At 40.5% G+C, this 17,962-nt stretch overlaps 1 long non-coding RNA gene across 1 annotated transcript in view; it reads right to left on the minus strand.

Moving 5' to 3' along the window:
• Positions 1-3,789, minus strand: part of LOC111821794 (uncharacterized) — a 53,310-nt gene extending 49,521 nt beyond the window's left edge. The window contains exons 1-2 of the long non-coding RNA XR_002825136.1: positions 1,283-3,789; positions 596-737 (exon numbers count right to left, since the gene is read on the minus strand). This is a non-coding gene — a long non-coding RNA (uncharacterized LOC111821794). The remainder of the gene's footprint in view (positions 1-595; positions 738-1,282) is intronic.
• Positions 3,790-17,962: the final 14,173 nt, after the last annotated feature.

Below are 17,962 nucleotides of genomic sequence, written 5' to 3' on the forward strand. Positions count from 1 at the left end.
TGCCACTGAATGAACACCTACACCCAGTGAGAAGGAAAGGGAAGAGAATATAATGAGTGTAAGAAAAGATAAAGAAATTGAACTGCCGTCCTAGCTTTCCATTTCATTAACCCTGCATTAGTAATCTCACCACTATATACTGCAAATATTTACTTGATGGTCAGCAATAAGACACAGATCTTGGCTTTCTCATTAGAGGACTATTTGAAACCAACTGTGCTTCCTGAAAACTTTAAGTTTGGTTCTTCTATAGCAGGAGTTGGCAAACTTTTCTTAAAGGGCCAGCAAGTAAATATTTAGGCTTTGTGGTTCATACAGTGTCGCAAAAACTCGGTCACTTAGTGCAAAAGTAACCACAGACTATACGTAAATGACTGGTTGTGTCTGTGTTCCAATAAAACATTATTTACAAAAACAGGCAGCAATCCAGGCTACAGTTTGCCAACCTCTGTCCTACAGTATTGGGCTGGTGGGGGCGGTGGGGAAGTCAACTGACAGGATAGGTTGTAAAAAAACACATCATGAGTTAACACTAAAATAAATTTTGCTTTGTTTTGCAGGGAGAAAATGCTAATGAATCACGATCTTCACATACCTGAGAATGTTCAAGTTTCCCTTGCGTGAACAGGTCATATCACCAATACCTAAGACAGAGCAGGAAAACACTCTCCCTTACATGGTTGTTATGACATAACAGGGGATGTGTTAATTTATACAGGCAAAATTTACAACGTGACCTGCAAAAGTAAAATACCAGGTTTTAGCAACTTAGTGATAAACAGAGAAATCCAAATCTGATTAATGCCAACTATCACTTCTTCCATACATTAAGGCAAACTAATTCAGATAAATGTCAAGGCTTTCCCAGAAGAGCTATTCTGTCTCTATACTACCCAACTGGTTCGGACCAGCAGACCTTTGCCCATCCAAAACCTGGCAAGTTTCCAGGAGGCCAGAGTAACTGTTTGGGCTAACACGGAAGTTCTGATTCATTCTGGGATGGGATAGGGGGATGCTCACCAATATAAATGGTCCAAGTCAGGCCAAGATCAGATCTACCATCTCTTAGGATTCATCCTAGTAAAAATGTTTCATTCTGGAATAGTCACCTCACTAAATGCAGCCCCATGTTAGCTACCAGGTGTTCAACAGCAGGCTGGAGCAAAGAGTTGGCCCACAAGGATCAAGCAAGTGCCTTTTTAAAAACTAATCTTAAAACGCTTCTCTACATGGCTTTGCAAAGTAAGCAAAAACCATGCCAAATAGTAAAAAAGGCACTTACTTGACTCCCACAGGCCAGCTCCACACTCTAGCAGCTAAGATGTCACTGGCATGGTACATGGAGAGTGAGGTAGAAACAATATCTTGCCAACCACTGTAGGAATAGTAGTGAAAGACCTAAAAGAATAAAAAAAGTAAAGTCAATGTCAAAGGTTAAGGCCCTTCTGAGCCGGCTGACATGGGTACCTCATATAATGCCAAAGAAGGAAAGAAGTCTGGAGTTTGTTTTTGATTTGTTTAGGTCATGCTAAGGATTATATGACCCTTAAGACAAGAAGGCACTTCAGATTTGTAGCCTCAAATAAATCCAGGTTGATTATGAGAAACTCTGAAATATAACCATCTTTTTTCAGAGAAAGAAAGTATTGAATCTTTTATAACCACGTGGTAACCTGAAATAGATGTAAAAAAAGGGGGATCTGAAGCAGCAATTCACAAACTTTTAAAATACATTTAAAGAAGGGAAAACAATTTATTCACTTCATCTCCATGCTTTCAATATAGGGGGAGATAGAACCCTAGTAAACAATAAAGAAAGAAGAAATAGTCTAAGAAATTTAAGGTAACCCTGACAACAGAAGTCTTGGGGTATCCAGGTTTATTCAGTAACTTCCAGAATATGTTTCAGAAACAAGTTTACAAAACTTAGAAATTTTGGTGCACTAAAAAATCCCATTCATTTACCTAACCACCTAACTCTCTGGTCTAGGGGCCCTGTTTGAAAAATGCTCAACTCTTGGCAAACTGAATAGGAGATCATTCAAAAACAAGAACAACAATAAAAGATCCCTTTCACATACCACTGCTTCCTTTCCCCACACCTACACTATTTATGGGTAAAATAATTTGTGGGGGGAAAAGAAAACAAAACAAACTTTACCGTTAGCAAGAAAAGCAGCAATAGTGAGAAAATAAAAAACATGTTTAATTAGCAATACCGTCTCTCCTCTTTCTTCCTAATCATTCCTACCAAAAAAAAAAAAAAAAATCTTTACTGGTAGGCCCATTCAACAGTCTTTCACTCAGATCCACAATGAAAGAAACAAACAGGCAGCTAAGTTTAACCAATCTTGAGGCGCTGGAATCTACCCAAGAAGAAAAAGTAAAGACAATTGAAGTTTTCATTCTAAATAAGTTTTAGCCAAAAGACTATTCTTACCCTAGCCCCTAATTCTAATATGCTTAAAGTTGGGCCACCTTTTTAATGGACAGTCTGGTGATTCAAATTGTCCAGGTCCCAATCAATTTAATTAAAACAGTACACTTACTGTTAACAGCCTATCTGGCTGGACTACATCTTGGGTACCTAACTAACATTTTCTTCTTAATTTTGGCTTGGGTTCCGCTTGCTTTGAGCTAAAGTCCCTGGAAAGCATCCCATTTATTAGTGTTTCCCTTGCTGCCTCAGCATTTCTGGTTAATGCACTAGAACAGATCATTTGGCGGGACAACCTGAATGAAGCTCAGCACTGTGTATTCTGCAAAAACGCTCAAACCATTATCAAGGATGCTGCAAAGGAAAGATAAAAGAATGAAATTGGGAAGAAAAAAAATTATTGGGGATTTCCTTTTAAAAAGAATGACTACAAAGTAAGAACATACACTGACAAATACATATTTATTTCACATCAACTGCCTACCTCAAAAAGCAGTCCCCCTCCACCCCTCCCTCCATACCTAGACTTTATTTTTCCTTTGCTGCATAAAATCACGACCTAATTCAGGACCAGTCTTTTTACCATATAAGACACATATCCTTTTACTAAATAAAGCAGATAGTCCCCAAATTGCAAATTATTCCAAAATACATATCCAAAGAAACAATAAATTAATGTCATCAAGTTTCCAACCACAGCTTGTTTGCACTTGTAAAATATGAGAATTCTGGAAGAGTAAACCAAGCTTTTGCTGCACAGCTCTATTCTTCATGAGCTTGCTGTATTACAGCAGATGCTGTCCTGAATTTTGCCCAAGACAACCTCCATCTGTGTAATGAAACATTACTCTTCTCTGCCTTCTCTGGGGAAGTAGAAAGGGTTTTCCCAGGAATACGATAAACGAGGACATTCCACACCAAAAAAGGAAACTGGCTTTTTTGAAAGTCAAAACAACATTCCTAGTGACATAAGTTATTCCTCTTTACCGTCCCCTGAAAATATTCAGCTAAAAAGACTTGTAGTCAGCAGAATAGTTAAAATACATGGAATAGAGAATGAAAACCACAGAATCGTTAAAAATCTAGGAACCAGAACCACATATATCAACTACATAAATATTAAAAAAGAAAAAAAGATTAAGCAAAAGGAATAAATTGTAGGAGAATACATACAGTGTAATACTTTCTAAATAAGATTTTAAAACATGATTACAATACTATATAATGTTTACACATGCATATATACATAGCAAAAGCATAACCACATTCATGGGAATTAAAAAAAACCCAAACCCTTTGCCATCAAGTCAATTCCAACTCATGGCGAACCTACAGAACAGAGTAGAACTGCCTCCGTAAGATTTCCAAGGCTGTAATCTTTACGGAAGCAGATTGCCATATCTTTTTCCCCTGAAATGGCTGGTGGGTTCCAACCGCCAATCTTTCAGTTAGCAGCTGATTGCTTAACTACTGCACCACCAGGGCTCCTTGCATGGGAACAGTAAACACCAAATTCAAGAGAATGTTATCTTTAGGAGAGGGCACACGAAATAAGACTAAGGAAGAGTACTTGGGGCAGTAATTATAGTGTTTAATTTCTCAAGTTAAAGGGCATACATTATGTTATTCTACTTGTTTTTATATGCATGACACACTCATAATTAAAACAAGAAAACACTTCTCCCCTTGTATGTTTGACTGGACACAATGTAATTTCCTTAAGAAGGATTACAAAAAACAAAACAAAATCCACTGGTGACGGACTGGCGTTTACAAGTGAAGGCCTTTGAAAGTGTGCTCGTCAGCAGTTGTCTTCTGCCTTTTCTTCGGCTAGCTAGTGCTGTCACTTTCTCATGCTGGCTGTGATGTGACCTTCGGACCCGTAACGCAGGGTCTCAGCGTGTGTTTATTTTAATCTTACCAAGGATACTCATTTTAGGTAAGAAATCCATTATATTCCCCTTTTTATTTTCCCCATTTATTGCTAAAAGCTCCAGCAGTCATTAAAGAAAACCATTATATATTTAAGCTCTTCCAGCTTTGTGGCACTTGGCCACACTAAGAAATGATTTCATTCTGAATCAAACGCAAGTGCAGAATGAGATATTAAAATTAAAGAAAGCACTGATGAGAGTTCAGTTCTGAATTTAGTAAATGAACATTCCAAAATTCTGTAATATGTTATACCACAATTCTGTTTTACTACATCAACTGTGCTTAGATGACATTTTGTTTTGAAGCTTAAATCAGAGCTGGAATTCAAAAAAAGATTTCATTTTCATTAGGTTATAATAAGAACAAAAGTAAAGAAACAAAATCCAAGTATTAACATGCAAACATACAATGTCACACATTCACACAAAGTATACCTTTGGAGCCGCCTCTAAAAAAAAAACCACCACCACCAATTCGTGGTCAAAAAACTCATTTTTCCTGCTATTTAGCAGCTTCTAGCACCAGCACTCAAAGATCAGGGGAAGAAGGGCAAAAAAGAGAGAAACCAACAGCCAGAGAGACAGGTCTAAGTTAGTATTCTGGTGTTTACAAAAGAAATGTAATTCCACCAAAAGCAAATCAAAAACCTTCTATCTTCTCATTTGGTTTTTACTACTTCTTCCATTCACACAATCTATCTTTAAATACTTTTTTAAAGTATTCTGACACCTATACTATCTTTTTAAATGAAAAATAGATTTTTATCACAATTGGCCTCTTGCCATAGCTCTGCTTCATGGCAGCTAGCAGAATTCTGGCAGTGTAAAATACAGGATACAGTGGGGGCAGAATGGAAATATGGAAGATTAGTTCTAAAATAAACACCTCCAAAAATCTGTCACCTTTGGAAATATGCATCAGTAAGGAAATTAGAGTTGGCAGCACCTCTTTCAAATAGTTCCTTTCTCTCTTCTGCAGTCCCCCATCCCACCAAACACTTGCCAAGGTAGATGTCATTGTGTCAATATCTTAAATTACTTATAATAAGACTACCATCTTTCTCCATCACTATTTTTACTTAGCATTTTATATATTTCTGCTTGTTTCAGCACGATCTGTGAACACTTTTAAGACTATTAGCTGTTGCCTGTATCAAAGTAATTCCTTCTTGACGTTTCTGATTCCATCACTGTAGTATCTAGGCATAGAGAACAAGATGATTTATATCTGTGTCATCTACAGGGTTGAAGGATTCAGACAATGGTCTCTAGGACTTTCTATCTCATTAATGCTCATTCACCCAATACTGACTGAACGCCTATGTTCTTGACAAAGTACTAGGCTCAGGGAACATAAAGTAGTTCACAGAGTTGGGAGAACAGACTACTATGACAACCAACCACTTGGTAAGGCTTTCACACTTTTCACACCCAAGATTCTTGTAGTGTGACTACAAAGGAAAAGAGAAACACTTTCTGTTTCAAGCTGGTCGACCAAAATTCAGAATTAACAAATTATTACAGTAGCTGCATCCTACCTCAACACTCCAGCCCTGCTTTTTCCTTCTGCACCTCCCCAACTCTCTTTGCTCCCCATAACATCTTCTTCACCTTTTCGCCTCCCCCTCAGCAGTTTGGACTGGAGAAAAGATGGAGACAGATGGGACTAAAGAAATAATGAATTGTTAACAGAAATGCAAGGCAAATTGTTCATCAAGATGTCATCAGACTGCTCATCAATTGTTCATCAGACTGTCCTAAAAAGGAACTGGAAGGCTATTTTTCTTCACTTCAAGGCTTTGACCCTTGTGAAAATAAATATATTATGCCTGGTGTGATGGTTAAGGTTACGTGTCAACTTGGCTAGGCCATGATTCTCAGTGGTTTGGCAGATATTATATAATCATCCTCCATTTTGTGATTTGATATGAGCAGCCAATCAGTTGAAAGGGGAGTTTCCTTGGGGGTGTGGCCTGCATCTAATATATACAGATGTCCAGCAAAGCTCACCCTCTCTGGATCCTGCATCTGATTCATCATCCTCTGACCTCCAGTTCTTGGGACGTGAACCAACAGTCTGCCGTCTGACCTGAAGATTTTGCGATTCACCAGTTTCCAACGCCCCATGAGTCAGCAACCTGCCATCTGACCTGCCAATTCTGGATTTGTCAGCCCCTGCAACCACGAGTCAGAAGAAACCTCTAGCATGATGTCTGACCCACAGATTTGAGACTTCCCAGCCTCCACAACTGCATGAACATCTCCTTGAAATAAATCTCTCTATATATATACATATATACATATATGTGTATGTATACACTTCACTAGTTTTGCTCCTCTAGAGAACCCAGCCTAAGACATCTGGTACTGAGAGTGGTTCTAGAGGAACAAAATCGTAAAGACGAGTTTTCTGAATCGGTTCTCAAGTCCGGCTATTCTTAAAGGCGCTGATGACTCTGCCTCCGGTAGTATCCATAGTATGAGGTGGCAATAGAAATACGCAACATATCACCACCAATGGATCAAATATTTCTGAGAAACAAGGCTCTGGGTGATTGCATATTTGATACTTTTCTAGAATTTTGTCAGAATGAGTAGTATAGGGAGGCTGGTCGGTTGGTCCTGCTTTCACTAGACAAAGTGGTGAAAGAAAGAGATGAGCTTAGGGGCGTCAGAGTCAAAGCTCAAGCACCACATAAAAGAACTGAAAGTTGCCTCTTGTATCCTGAAAGAAAGCCTTAGTTCTTGTAGTAACAGAGCTGATATTGCTGAAAATCAAACCCAGAGTCTTATCATACGGGTGGCTGAATTACAACACCAACTGAATTCCCAATTCGAAGTTAAAGTGAGCTCACTGACTGGGAAGAAATGGGATCCTGAAAACTTGGGATGGGGACATACGGGCAGATAATCAGAAAGATGGGGACACTGAACCCTGAATTCCATTAAATCACTCCTGCCAACAGAACCAGCCCTCTTACTCCAGTCTGAAGATATTGCTCCATCTTTGTCTGCTAAGCCACTCTCACCAGTAAAGCCATTAACCCTTCTACCTGATGAGATTAACCCAGCTGTACCTGAAGAGTCTTTGGCTGAGATATCACCTGGGCAGCAACTAGGGCATTGCCTGAGGCATAGAGTGAGGCAGATGCCTTACAAGACATTGTTTATCACTTGGACCCACCCCCACCACTCATTTTTGCTTCTAGATCTATAACCAGACTTATGTCCCAGAGAGCCCCAAGAGGTGAGGTACAAAGTGTGACCCAGAAGGAGGTATGCTACATTCCAGAAGAACTGCTTGATTTTTTTCTAATATATATAAACAGAAACCTGGGGAATATGTATGGGGATGCCTATTAAGGGTATGAGATAATGGTACAAGGAACATAAAGTTGGATCAGTCTAAGTTTATTTATATGGGCCCACTAAGCACAGATTCTTCAGCTCAAGAGCTTAGAAAAGGATATAATAGTTTATTTGGTTTATTGAAGCATGGATTAAATGGTGGCCTACACTAAATCAAGTTGAAATGCCAGACCTACCTTGATATACTGTAGAAGAAGGTATCCAAAGGCTTAGGGAAATTGGCATGTTAGAATGAATTTATCAGGTTGGATCCAAAGACCCACCCATGGAGTGCCCGCAGGACATACCTTTTACCACAATGGAGAAGAACAAATTTGTGAAGGGAGCCCCAGCATCCTTGAAGACTGCTGTGATTGCTACTTCATGTAAGTCACATTTGACAGGGAAACTGCACTAACTGACTTAAGACACCTAACCATAACAGGGCTGATTAGACCTGTGGTAGTAGGGGCCAAGTGGTGGCACTTAATCAACAAAGACAAGGCTGGCATGGTTACTGTAACAGACAGCAGAGTCAAAGCAGTAATCAGAATAGTCTGACATATATGGACTTACGGCACTGGTTACTTAGTCATAGTGTCCCTAAGAGTGAAACAGATGTGAAATCTACCAAATGTTTACTTGATCTGTATAAGTGGAAGAATTCTAGGTGAGGTGAATGGCAGTGGTTTGGCACCTGAATCGCCAGAATAGAGAGTCATGGCCCTTCAATCAATTCCCAGACTGAAGCCACAACCCCCTGAATGAAGGGAAGGCCAGGTCACCTTGAGGAAGGACCTGCTGCACTGCCAAAAATTTATACTGTTAATCTTTCTCTCAGCCTTCCCCAAAGGGATCTACAGCCTTTTATGACAGCAATCATTCATTGGAGAAAAGGAAATAATCAGACTTTTTGGGGATTACTGGACACTGGCTCTGATCTGAAACTAATTCTAATAGAACTAAAATATCACTGTGGCCCACCAGTCAGAGTAGGGACGTATGAAGGTCAAATTATTGAGTCTTAGCTCAGGTCTGTCGCACAGTGGGTCTAGGGGGTGCCTGAACCCATCCTGTAGTGATATCCCCAGTTCCAGAATGCATAATTGGAATAGACGTATTCAGCAACTGGCAGAACCCCTACACTGGATCCCTGACATGTGAAGTAAGGGCTATAACGGTAGGAAAAACCAAGTGGAAGCCATTAGAACTGCCCCTACCTAAGAAAATAGTAAACCAAAAGCATTACCACATTCCTGGAGGGATTGCAGAGATTAGTGCCACCAACAAAGACTTGAAAGATGCAGGGGTGGTGATTCCCACCACATCCCTATTCAACTCGCCTATTTGGCCTGTACAACAGATGGATCTTGGAGAATGACAGTGGATTATCGTCAACTCAACCAAGTGGTGACCTCAATTGCAGCTGCTGTTCCAGTTATGGTTTCATTGCTTGAGCAAATTTAAATACCTCCTGTTACCTGGTATGCCACTACCGATCTGGCCGATGCCTTTTTCTCAATTCTGGTTTTGAAGGACCACCAAAAGCAGTTTCTCTTCAGCTGGCAAGGCCAGCAATACGCCTTCACTGCCCCACCTAAGCAGTATATAAAATCCCCAGCCCTATGTCATAGTTTAGTCTGCAGGGACCTTGACTGCCTTTCTCTTCCATAAAATGTCACATTGGTCCATTATATTGATGACCTACTAAGGAAGAAGTATCAATGACTCTAGACTTATTGGTAAGACATTTGTATGCTAGAGGGTGGGAAATTAATCCGACAAAAATTCAGGCACCTCCCACCTCAGTGAAATTTCTAGGGGTTCAGTGATGTGGGCAATGTGGAGATATTCCTTCTGAAGTGAAGAATAAGCTGTTACATCTGGCCCTTCCTACAACTAAAAATGAGGCACAAGTCTTGGTGGGCCTCTTTGGATTTTAGAGGCAACATATCCCTCATTTGGGTGAGTTACTCTGGCCTATTTATCAAGTGACTCGAAAAGCTGCTAGTTTTGAGTAGGACCCAGAACAAGAGAAGGCTCTGTAATAGGTTCAGGCTGCCGTGCAAGTCACTTTGCCACTAGGGCCATCCGATCCACCTGATACAATGGTTCTTGAAGTGTCAGTGGCTGATAGAGATGTTGTTTGAAGTCTTTGGCAGGTTCCTATCGGTGAGTTACAGCACAGACCCACAGGATTTTGGAGCAAAGCCCTGCCATCCTCTGCAGATAACTATTCTCCTTTTGAGAAACAGCTTTTGGCTTGTTACTAGGCCTTAGTAGAGACTGAATGCTTAACCATGGGCCATCAAGTCACTATATGGCCTGAGCTGCCCATGAGGATGAGTCACAAATGCCCATGGTCTCCACTCCTGTCACATTACCTTTCTTCTCTCAGTCTGCACCTATGGCCTCATGAGGAGTTCCTTACAATCAGCTGACTGAGGAAGAGAAACCTCATGCCTGGTTTACAGATGGTCTGCATGTATGCAGGTACCGCACAGAAGTGGACAGCAGCAGTACTGCAGCCCCTCTCTGGGACCTCCTTGAAGGACAGTGGTGAAGGGAAATCCTCCCAATGGGCAGAACTTACAAGCACAGCACCTGGCTGTCCATTTTGCTTGGAAGGACAGATGACCAGGAGTGTGACTGTATACTGATTCATGGGCTATGGCCAATGGTTTGACTGGATGGTCAGGGACTTGGAAGGAACATGATTGGAAAATTGGTTGACAAGGAGGTATGGGAAAGAGGTATGTGGATTGACCTCTCTGAATGGGCCAAAGAAGTGAAGATATTTGTGTCTCATGTGAGTGTTCACCACACGGTGACCTTGGCAGAGGAGGATTTTAACAATCAAGTAGATAGTCATCCTTTTCCCCTAGTCACTCCTGTTATTGCCCAATGGGCTCATGAACAAAGTGGCCATGGTGACAGGGTTGGAGATTATGCACAGGCTCAGCAATGTGGGCTTCCACTCACCAAGGCTGACTTGGCTACAGCCACTGCTGACTGCCCAATCTGCCAGCAACTGAGACCAAAACTGAGTCCCCAGTATGGCACGATTCCTAGGCGCTATCAGCCAGCAACCTAGTGGCAGGTTGACTACACTGGACCACTTCTATCATGGAAAGGGCAGCGCTTTGTTTTTACTGGAATAGACACTTACTCTGGATATGGATTTGCCTTCTCTGCAAGCAATGCTTCTACCAAAACTACCATCCATGGACTTACAGAATGCCTTATCCACTGTCATGGTATCCCAAACAGCAATGCCTCAGATTAAGGAACTCACTTCACAGCAAATGAAATGTCACAATAGGCCCATGCTCATGGATTTCACTGGTCTTACCATGTTCTCTATCATCCTGAAGCAGCTGGCTTGACAGAATGATGACATGGCTTCCTAAAGACGCAATTATGGTGCCAGCTAGGTGGCGATAACTTGCAGAGTTGAGGCAATGTTCTCCAAGAGGCTGTATATGCTCTAATCTAGCATCCAATATATGGTGCTGTTTCTCCCATAGCCAGGATTCATGGGTCCATGAATCAAGGGGTGGAAATGAGATTGGAATCACTCACTATTACCCCAACTGCAAAATTTTTGCTACCTGTCCCCATGACCCTATGCTCTGAGGGTCTAGAAGTCTTAGTTCCAAGGGAAAAAATGCTTCCATCAGGAGATACAACACTGATTCCACTGAACTGGAAGTTAAGAATGCCACTTGGCCACTTTGGGCTCCTCATGCCTCTGGATCAACAGGCAACGAAGGGAGCTTTTGTACTGATTGATCCTGATTACCAAGGGGAAATCAGACTGATATTACATAATGGAGGTAAAGAAGAGTATGTCTAGAATACAGGAGATCCCTTAGGACATCTCTTAGTATTACCATGCTGTGACGGTTAAGATTGTGTGTCAACTTGGCTGGGCCATGATTATCAGTGTTTTGGCAGTTGTATAATGTTGTGGTCCTTCCCTGTTGAAATCTGATATGTGATCACCCCCATGATGCAATCTGCTGAGTGGTACCAGCAGGGGCAGAGCCTGTGACGGCTCACCACCCCCACAGCCTTCATTTCTCCACCCTCTGCCACCTACTTCCTTCCTGCTCACCTTGCCAAGGCTTTTGGCTTGTTCTGGATCGTGCAGCTGCCTCTTGTTCATCTGACTTCCAGTTCTTGGGACGTGAGCTAGCAGTTTATCTGTCAATCTTGGGATTTGTCGATCTTCACAGCCTGTGAGCAAGAGCCCTGCCCTCTGACCTTCCAATCTTGGGTTTGCCAGCCCCTGCAGCTACGTGAATCAGGAGAAGCCTCTATCCTGATTCACGGACTTGGAATGTTCCAGCCTCTACAATCGCATGAGCTATTTCCTTGATATAAATCTCTCTATATATATATATTTGTATGCTTTACTGGTTTTGCTTCTCTAGAGGACCCAGTCTAAGACACATGCCCTATGATTAAAGTCAATGGAAAACTATAGTAACCCAATTCCAACATAACTATTAATGGCCCAGGCCCTTCAGAAATGAAGGTTTGGGTCTACCTCATCAGTTGCAAAAACAAAGACTATAATTGCTTTTAGTATTTCTTCCTTGTTTTGTTATACATGTATGAGTGTGTGTGTATATATATATTTTTGTTTTTCTTCCCTCTCTTATTCTATTACTTACTATCAAATTTAAGATATAAGCAAGGTTAGTGCATTTTTGGTTGTATGCATGTTAGTTGTATCATGTTAGGTGCGATACAACTTTATAATTGTCTTTATTTAGAGATTGGGTATGGTTTAAGGAGATATGAACAGGTGCCAAGTTGACAAGGGGTGGACTGTGATAGTTAAGGTTATACGTCAGCTTCGCTAGCCCATGATTCTCAGTGGTATGGCAGATATTATGTAATCATCCTCCATTTTCTAATCTGATGTGAACAGCCAATCCGTTGAAAGGGGAGCTGCTTTGGGGGTGTGGCCTTGTCCAATATATACTGATGTACTGGCAAAGCACACCCTCTCTCAATCCTGCATCCAACTCATCATCCTCTGACCTCTGGTCTTGGGATGTGAGCCAGCAGCCTGCCATCTGACCTGTAGATTTTGGTATTCGCCGGCTCTTGCAGCCCCGTGAGCCAGCAGATCACTATCTGACCTGCTGATTTTGGGTTCATCAGCCCCTGCAACCACATAAGTCAGGAGAAGCCTCCAGCCTGATGTCTGACCCATGGATTTGGGACTTCCCAGCCTCCACAATTGCGTGAGCCATTTCCTTGAAATAAATATGTTTATTTATTTATATATATTTACTGGATTTGCTTCACTGGTTTTGCTCCTCTACAGAACTCAGCGTAAGCCACCTGGGTTTATGATTTCAGATACCACTCAATGAAATTAGGTAACATAAAAATGACTTGTATAGTGCTATATAAAATTGACACATATCTTAGAATTAAAGAAGTCCTTTAGGCTCACCTAATCAAGCATTCCTATTTAATGACTAAAACATTAAGACTAAAGAGGTTAAGTGATTTGTCTGAGGTCAAATAACAAGTTAATGGAAGAGGGAGGAACAAAACCCACACCCTGACTCTATTATTTAAACCACATGGCACCTAATCCTCTTCAATTACTTTTACTTTGGTGACTAAGAAACACACACATACACATACACACACATACACACACACATACACACACACACACACCCCACAACTACCTCTTCATTTATTTAACTATTTCAGAAAACTAATTAAAAAATAAAACTCTGTGATGGTACAGCAATCGTTTGCTCCCATAAGATTTCAAAAAGCTCACCAACTACATTGCAAATATAATCTCTTCTGGTAAGACACTCTAATGTCTTTAAAACTGTCATAGCTATCAAATAAATAGATACTTTTATTATACTACCTACCTGGAAGACCAAAGAATGTGTACTTCCTAAATAAAGCAAACCAGTAAATTACCTAGTCAATTAAAATGTTAGCAGATCATTCCAAATAATTTGTTCTCTCTAAAGAAACTGGTGTGGCAGAAGCAGTTGGAAATATTATATAGCTATATTGCTACTATGGAAAGAAATATTGCTAAAATTTTACTAAGATGCTTAGGAGTAGCTAGTTTTTTTAAAAAAAGATAAGAGGATCATACAATTGGTCAATTTTCCCTAAAGCGAAACAAAACAAGTTATGGAGGTAAAAAGACTCTTTTCATCCATTCCTATATTGCAAAAATGGAAAGTTAAAGAAAAGTATTCCAAGTACTCCTCTAAGTAACAAACACAATGTTAAGGGTTTCCGCATGTAGCTTTGGAAGAGTATAATCCACAGAATACACTCTTACAACAAAGATTTGCTGAGTGCTTATCATGCTGTAAACTTTTCACACTGCTGTGCAAATCTTCCAGTTGCGATGGGATGTGGGGATAAGGTGGGCATGTGATTTGACATATAAATTTTAAAATCATTTAAAAATAATCAAATCAGGTCAGCACATTTTAAATACAAAATTAAAGGCAGAGAAAAGATAACAAAGAAGCATAATTTAACACGACTATAAAAAGAAACACAAAGGTCCAGAAATAAAGTTTCAGTGCCTGAGTTAAAGAGTCAGACAGATCTTGAAATTAGATTGCTTTTCTCTCTGGTACTGAGTGTCCACATTCAGTCACCATGTTTCATCAATTCTACTTCCTAAGTCTCCCTCTTCTTTATTCCCTTTTCTCCATCCCCAATGTTATTACTGTCCTAGTTCATGCACTCTTGCCTGGTCCATTGAGACGCCCCTTATAGGTCTCTGCCTCATCCTCTCCAATCCAGCTTTCACACCGCTGCCAGGGTGACCCGCCTAAAAGCACAAACCTGATCACATGCTTCTCCTACGTTAAATTCTTCAGTGGCTCATCCATTGACTAGCAGTATTTTGTCAGACTGTGGTTTATAATTGCAAAACCAATTTAAGTGGGTCCCAACCAGCATTTCTCTAACAAAATAGAAAATACCAGAGTGCCTCATACATGGTAGGACTATTGTCTCATGAAACTTTCCCTTAGTTACACACACACACACACACACACACACACACACACACACACACACACACACACACACACACACACACACACACACACACACACACACACACTGGGTCACGATGTCAAATGTATTTCTCACAGTGGGCTGAGTTAAAAAAAAGTTTGGAAACCACTGACCTAAAGAATAAATTTTCAACTCCTTCACAAATCCCTTCACAATCCAATTCTTAACCATAGCACAGTGGTTAAGAGACAGGCTCTGAAGCCAGGCTGTTTGGTTTATATGCCAGGTGTGCCACTTGCTAGCTGTGTGACCCTAGGCAAGTCATTTACTAGCTGTGTCACTGACCAGTTGTGATCCTCGGCAAATCACTTTATCAGTCTGAGGTAGCTCGGTTTCACTATGTGTAAAATTAGGGTAACAGCAGTACCTATGTCATTGGGTATCACAAGAATTAAGTGAGATAATCCACGTAAACTGCTTGACACTCCAGTACCTGGTACACTTGATAAATATTATTATTGGTCCAGCTTAATATCTGGCTGTACTTGCCCATACTCCGGTCAAACAAACTACTTCCTGTTTCTCAACCACATCTTACTCCCTATACTCCCTCATCCTGTCAGATCTCGGTGCTGCCTGGAATGCCCACCACATCTTTTTCCAGTCTCCCACACATTCTATAATTTCACATGAGGAACCCTATGTGAAGCCTCCCCCAATTCTCCCACTCTCTCAGGTAGGTCTAAGTGCCCCCACTATGTCTTTAAAAAAAAAAAGAAAGAAAGAAAGCACAACCATTTACAGTCTTGTTTGTACAACGTCTCCTGGCTAGACTGAACTCTTCTAGGACCACCAGAGGGGGGCATCTGTCTTCCCCCCGTGGCCAGCACAGTGTCTCACAAAAAGTTGGAGTTTGAAAATATTTTCTGAAAGACTCCAGGTTATCTAACCTCTCTAGATCTTCATTTTTTCATCTGTATGTTTCCTGAAGGATTTTTGTAGATTACACTAGACAATGTTATAAAAGTGTATGCTATATAAGCAATACTCAATAATTACCAGGTTTACTGGGTGAAACATTTTAAAATCCCAGACTAACTTGCAAACTATCTCTACGAGGGAATATCTTAGATCCTTATCAGCTAATACCTGGAGGGGAGGGTGAGGAGAGAGATTTAAAAAATGTAATCAGCAGGAAGAAGTACAGCCAGAATGCTCTCTTAGAAGAAGTACAGTCAGAATGCTCCTTAGAAACAAGGATGGGGAGACTTCGTCTCACATAATTTGGACATATTATAGAAGGGATCAGTCCCTGGAAAAGGACATCATGCTTGGTAGAGGGTCAGAGAAAAAGAGGAAGACGCCTCAATGAGATAGATTCACAGTGGCTACAACAATGGGCTCAAACATAGCAACAATTGTGAGGATGGTGCAGGACCCGGCAGTGAGTGTTTCATTCTGTTGTAAGTAGGGTCGTTATGAGTCAGAATTCACTCAACAGTACCTAACAACAACAATCAGCAGGAAAGATGGTGAAATCTCTTAGAAGAGAACGTAGTAGATGAAAAGGAAGGAGGACCCACACCAACACAGCAGCATGGTACAGCCTTAATTCTAGCCAAACCTAGCTTAAATCCCAGCTCCAAAACACTTGTCTTGTCCATCTTTCCATTCCTCGAACTAAGAGAGTTTACGACACTTAAGTGAATATGTCCAATCCTCACCTTCGTCATGTATAAAACCACGATAATACCTCTCAGAAGGTTACTGTGAGAACTGAACAAGGTAACGCAATACCCTTGGATCTCAGATGCTTTCTTCTACATTTCCTCCTCCATCTACAGAGGTTAGGTAGTTCAAGCTAACCTATTTGCTTTCTAGTTATTTGATAAATAATCAGTGGCATTAACTTCCTCTGAACTAAAGTTTAAAGCAGACACTAAGACTCTTCAACTCCCTGTAACACCACTTACTTAATAGAGATACGTAAGAAGCACAAAGTGGGCCTGTCCTAGAAGGCAAAAAAAATTCAAGAGATCTTGTAACCTATAAGGCAGTAGAGTTCAGGACTGTACATCTGTGATCCTCTGGACTGTCTCATACACCTAACGGACTCCTCAGCATTTTTCTGGTGATCATTACAAGTGCTGCTCAAACAACAAAACTGACAATAAATAGCAAGAAAAAAATGCAAAAACAAAACTTTAGTAGTAAGGTATGAAAAGGAAACACCCTACTCTTCTGGGCTAATAAATACTATTAATGTAATTAAAGAAACTTGGGAAAAGGCTCTTATTTTTAAGCACAATGTCCAAATGCCATGCCATATTATCCAATTATTCTAGAATTGCATTAGAAAAATTTCAGCTTTAGCATGCTATTAGACCCGGTTGGAAATGTAATTTATCAAGTTTTCTTTATTGATATAAAAGATTCAAGCCTGTACACAGTTTATGGGCCAATAATTCACTAAACTTGTTAAAATTACTTTGCTTGAAGTCAATTTTCATTTTTACACAGGCTGCCTCAGTGTAGGCATTTAACAACGTGCAATGAAATAAAGACATGGATTGTTTCCCTTTAGTGTTCAACCTGCAGAGGACAGGTATTTTAACAGGTATCATCAAGCTTGATCTGAATCAGGAAGTAATTATTCAAAACTGAGTTTGAGTTTAAGTACTTAGTATAACCATTTTGACCCTCAGCTCACTTTTTAAAACTAGCCTCAGCTTAATTTCTCTTTTTTCCAGCTTAACAGTTTTAAAAGTGAAACTTAGACTGTTTAATTTAGTAGGACAGAAGATCTGTACTAACTTGAGGGACTGCTAAGGAAAAAGCCGTTTTGCTGCTCTTGCACTCTAGTTTTCTCATTCTGAGGTCTTTTCAAGCTCTGCATTCCAGGATTCTTTAAAATATACACCTGCTAGGCTACCATTTTAGTTTACCTAACAACATGTTCTTCCAAACCCGTAAAAACCTGTTGCCGTCGAGTCGATTCCGACTCATAGCGACCCTATAGGACAGAGTAGAACTGCCCCACAGGGTTTCCAAGGAGTGGCTGGTGGATTCAAACTGCTGACCTTTTGGTTAGCAGCCAAGCTCTTAACCACTGTGTCACCGGGGCTCATGTTCTTCTAGTAATGCTAATATATCGATGAGCCATGGTATGGTATTAATTAGTCACATAAAGTATAGGGGACTCAAA

Source organism: Trichechus manatus, unplaced genomic scaffold (genome assembly GCF_000243295.1).
Source record: "Trichechus manatus latirostris isolate Lorelei unplaced genomic scaffold, TriManLat1.0 scaffold00106, whole genome shotgun sequence".
NCBI lineage: Eukaryota > Metazoa > Chordata > Mammalia > Sirenia > Trichechidae > Trichechus > Trichechus manatus.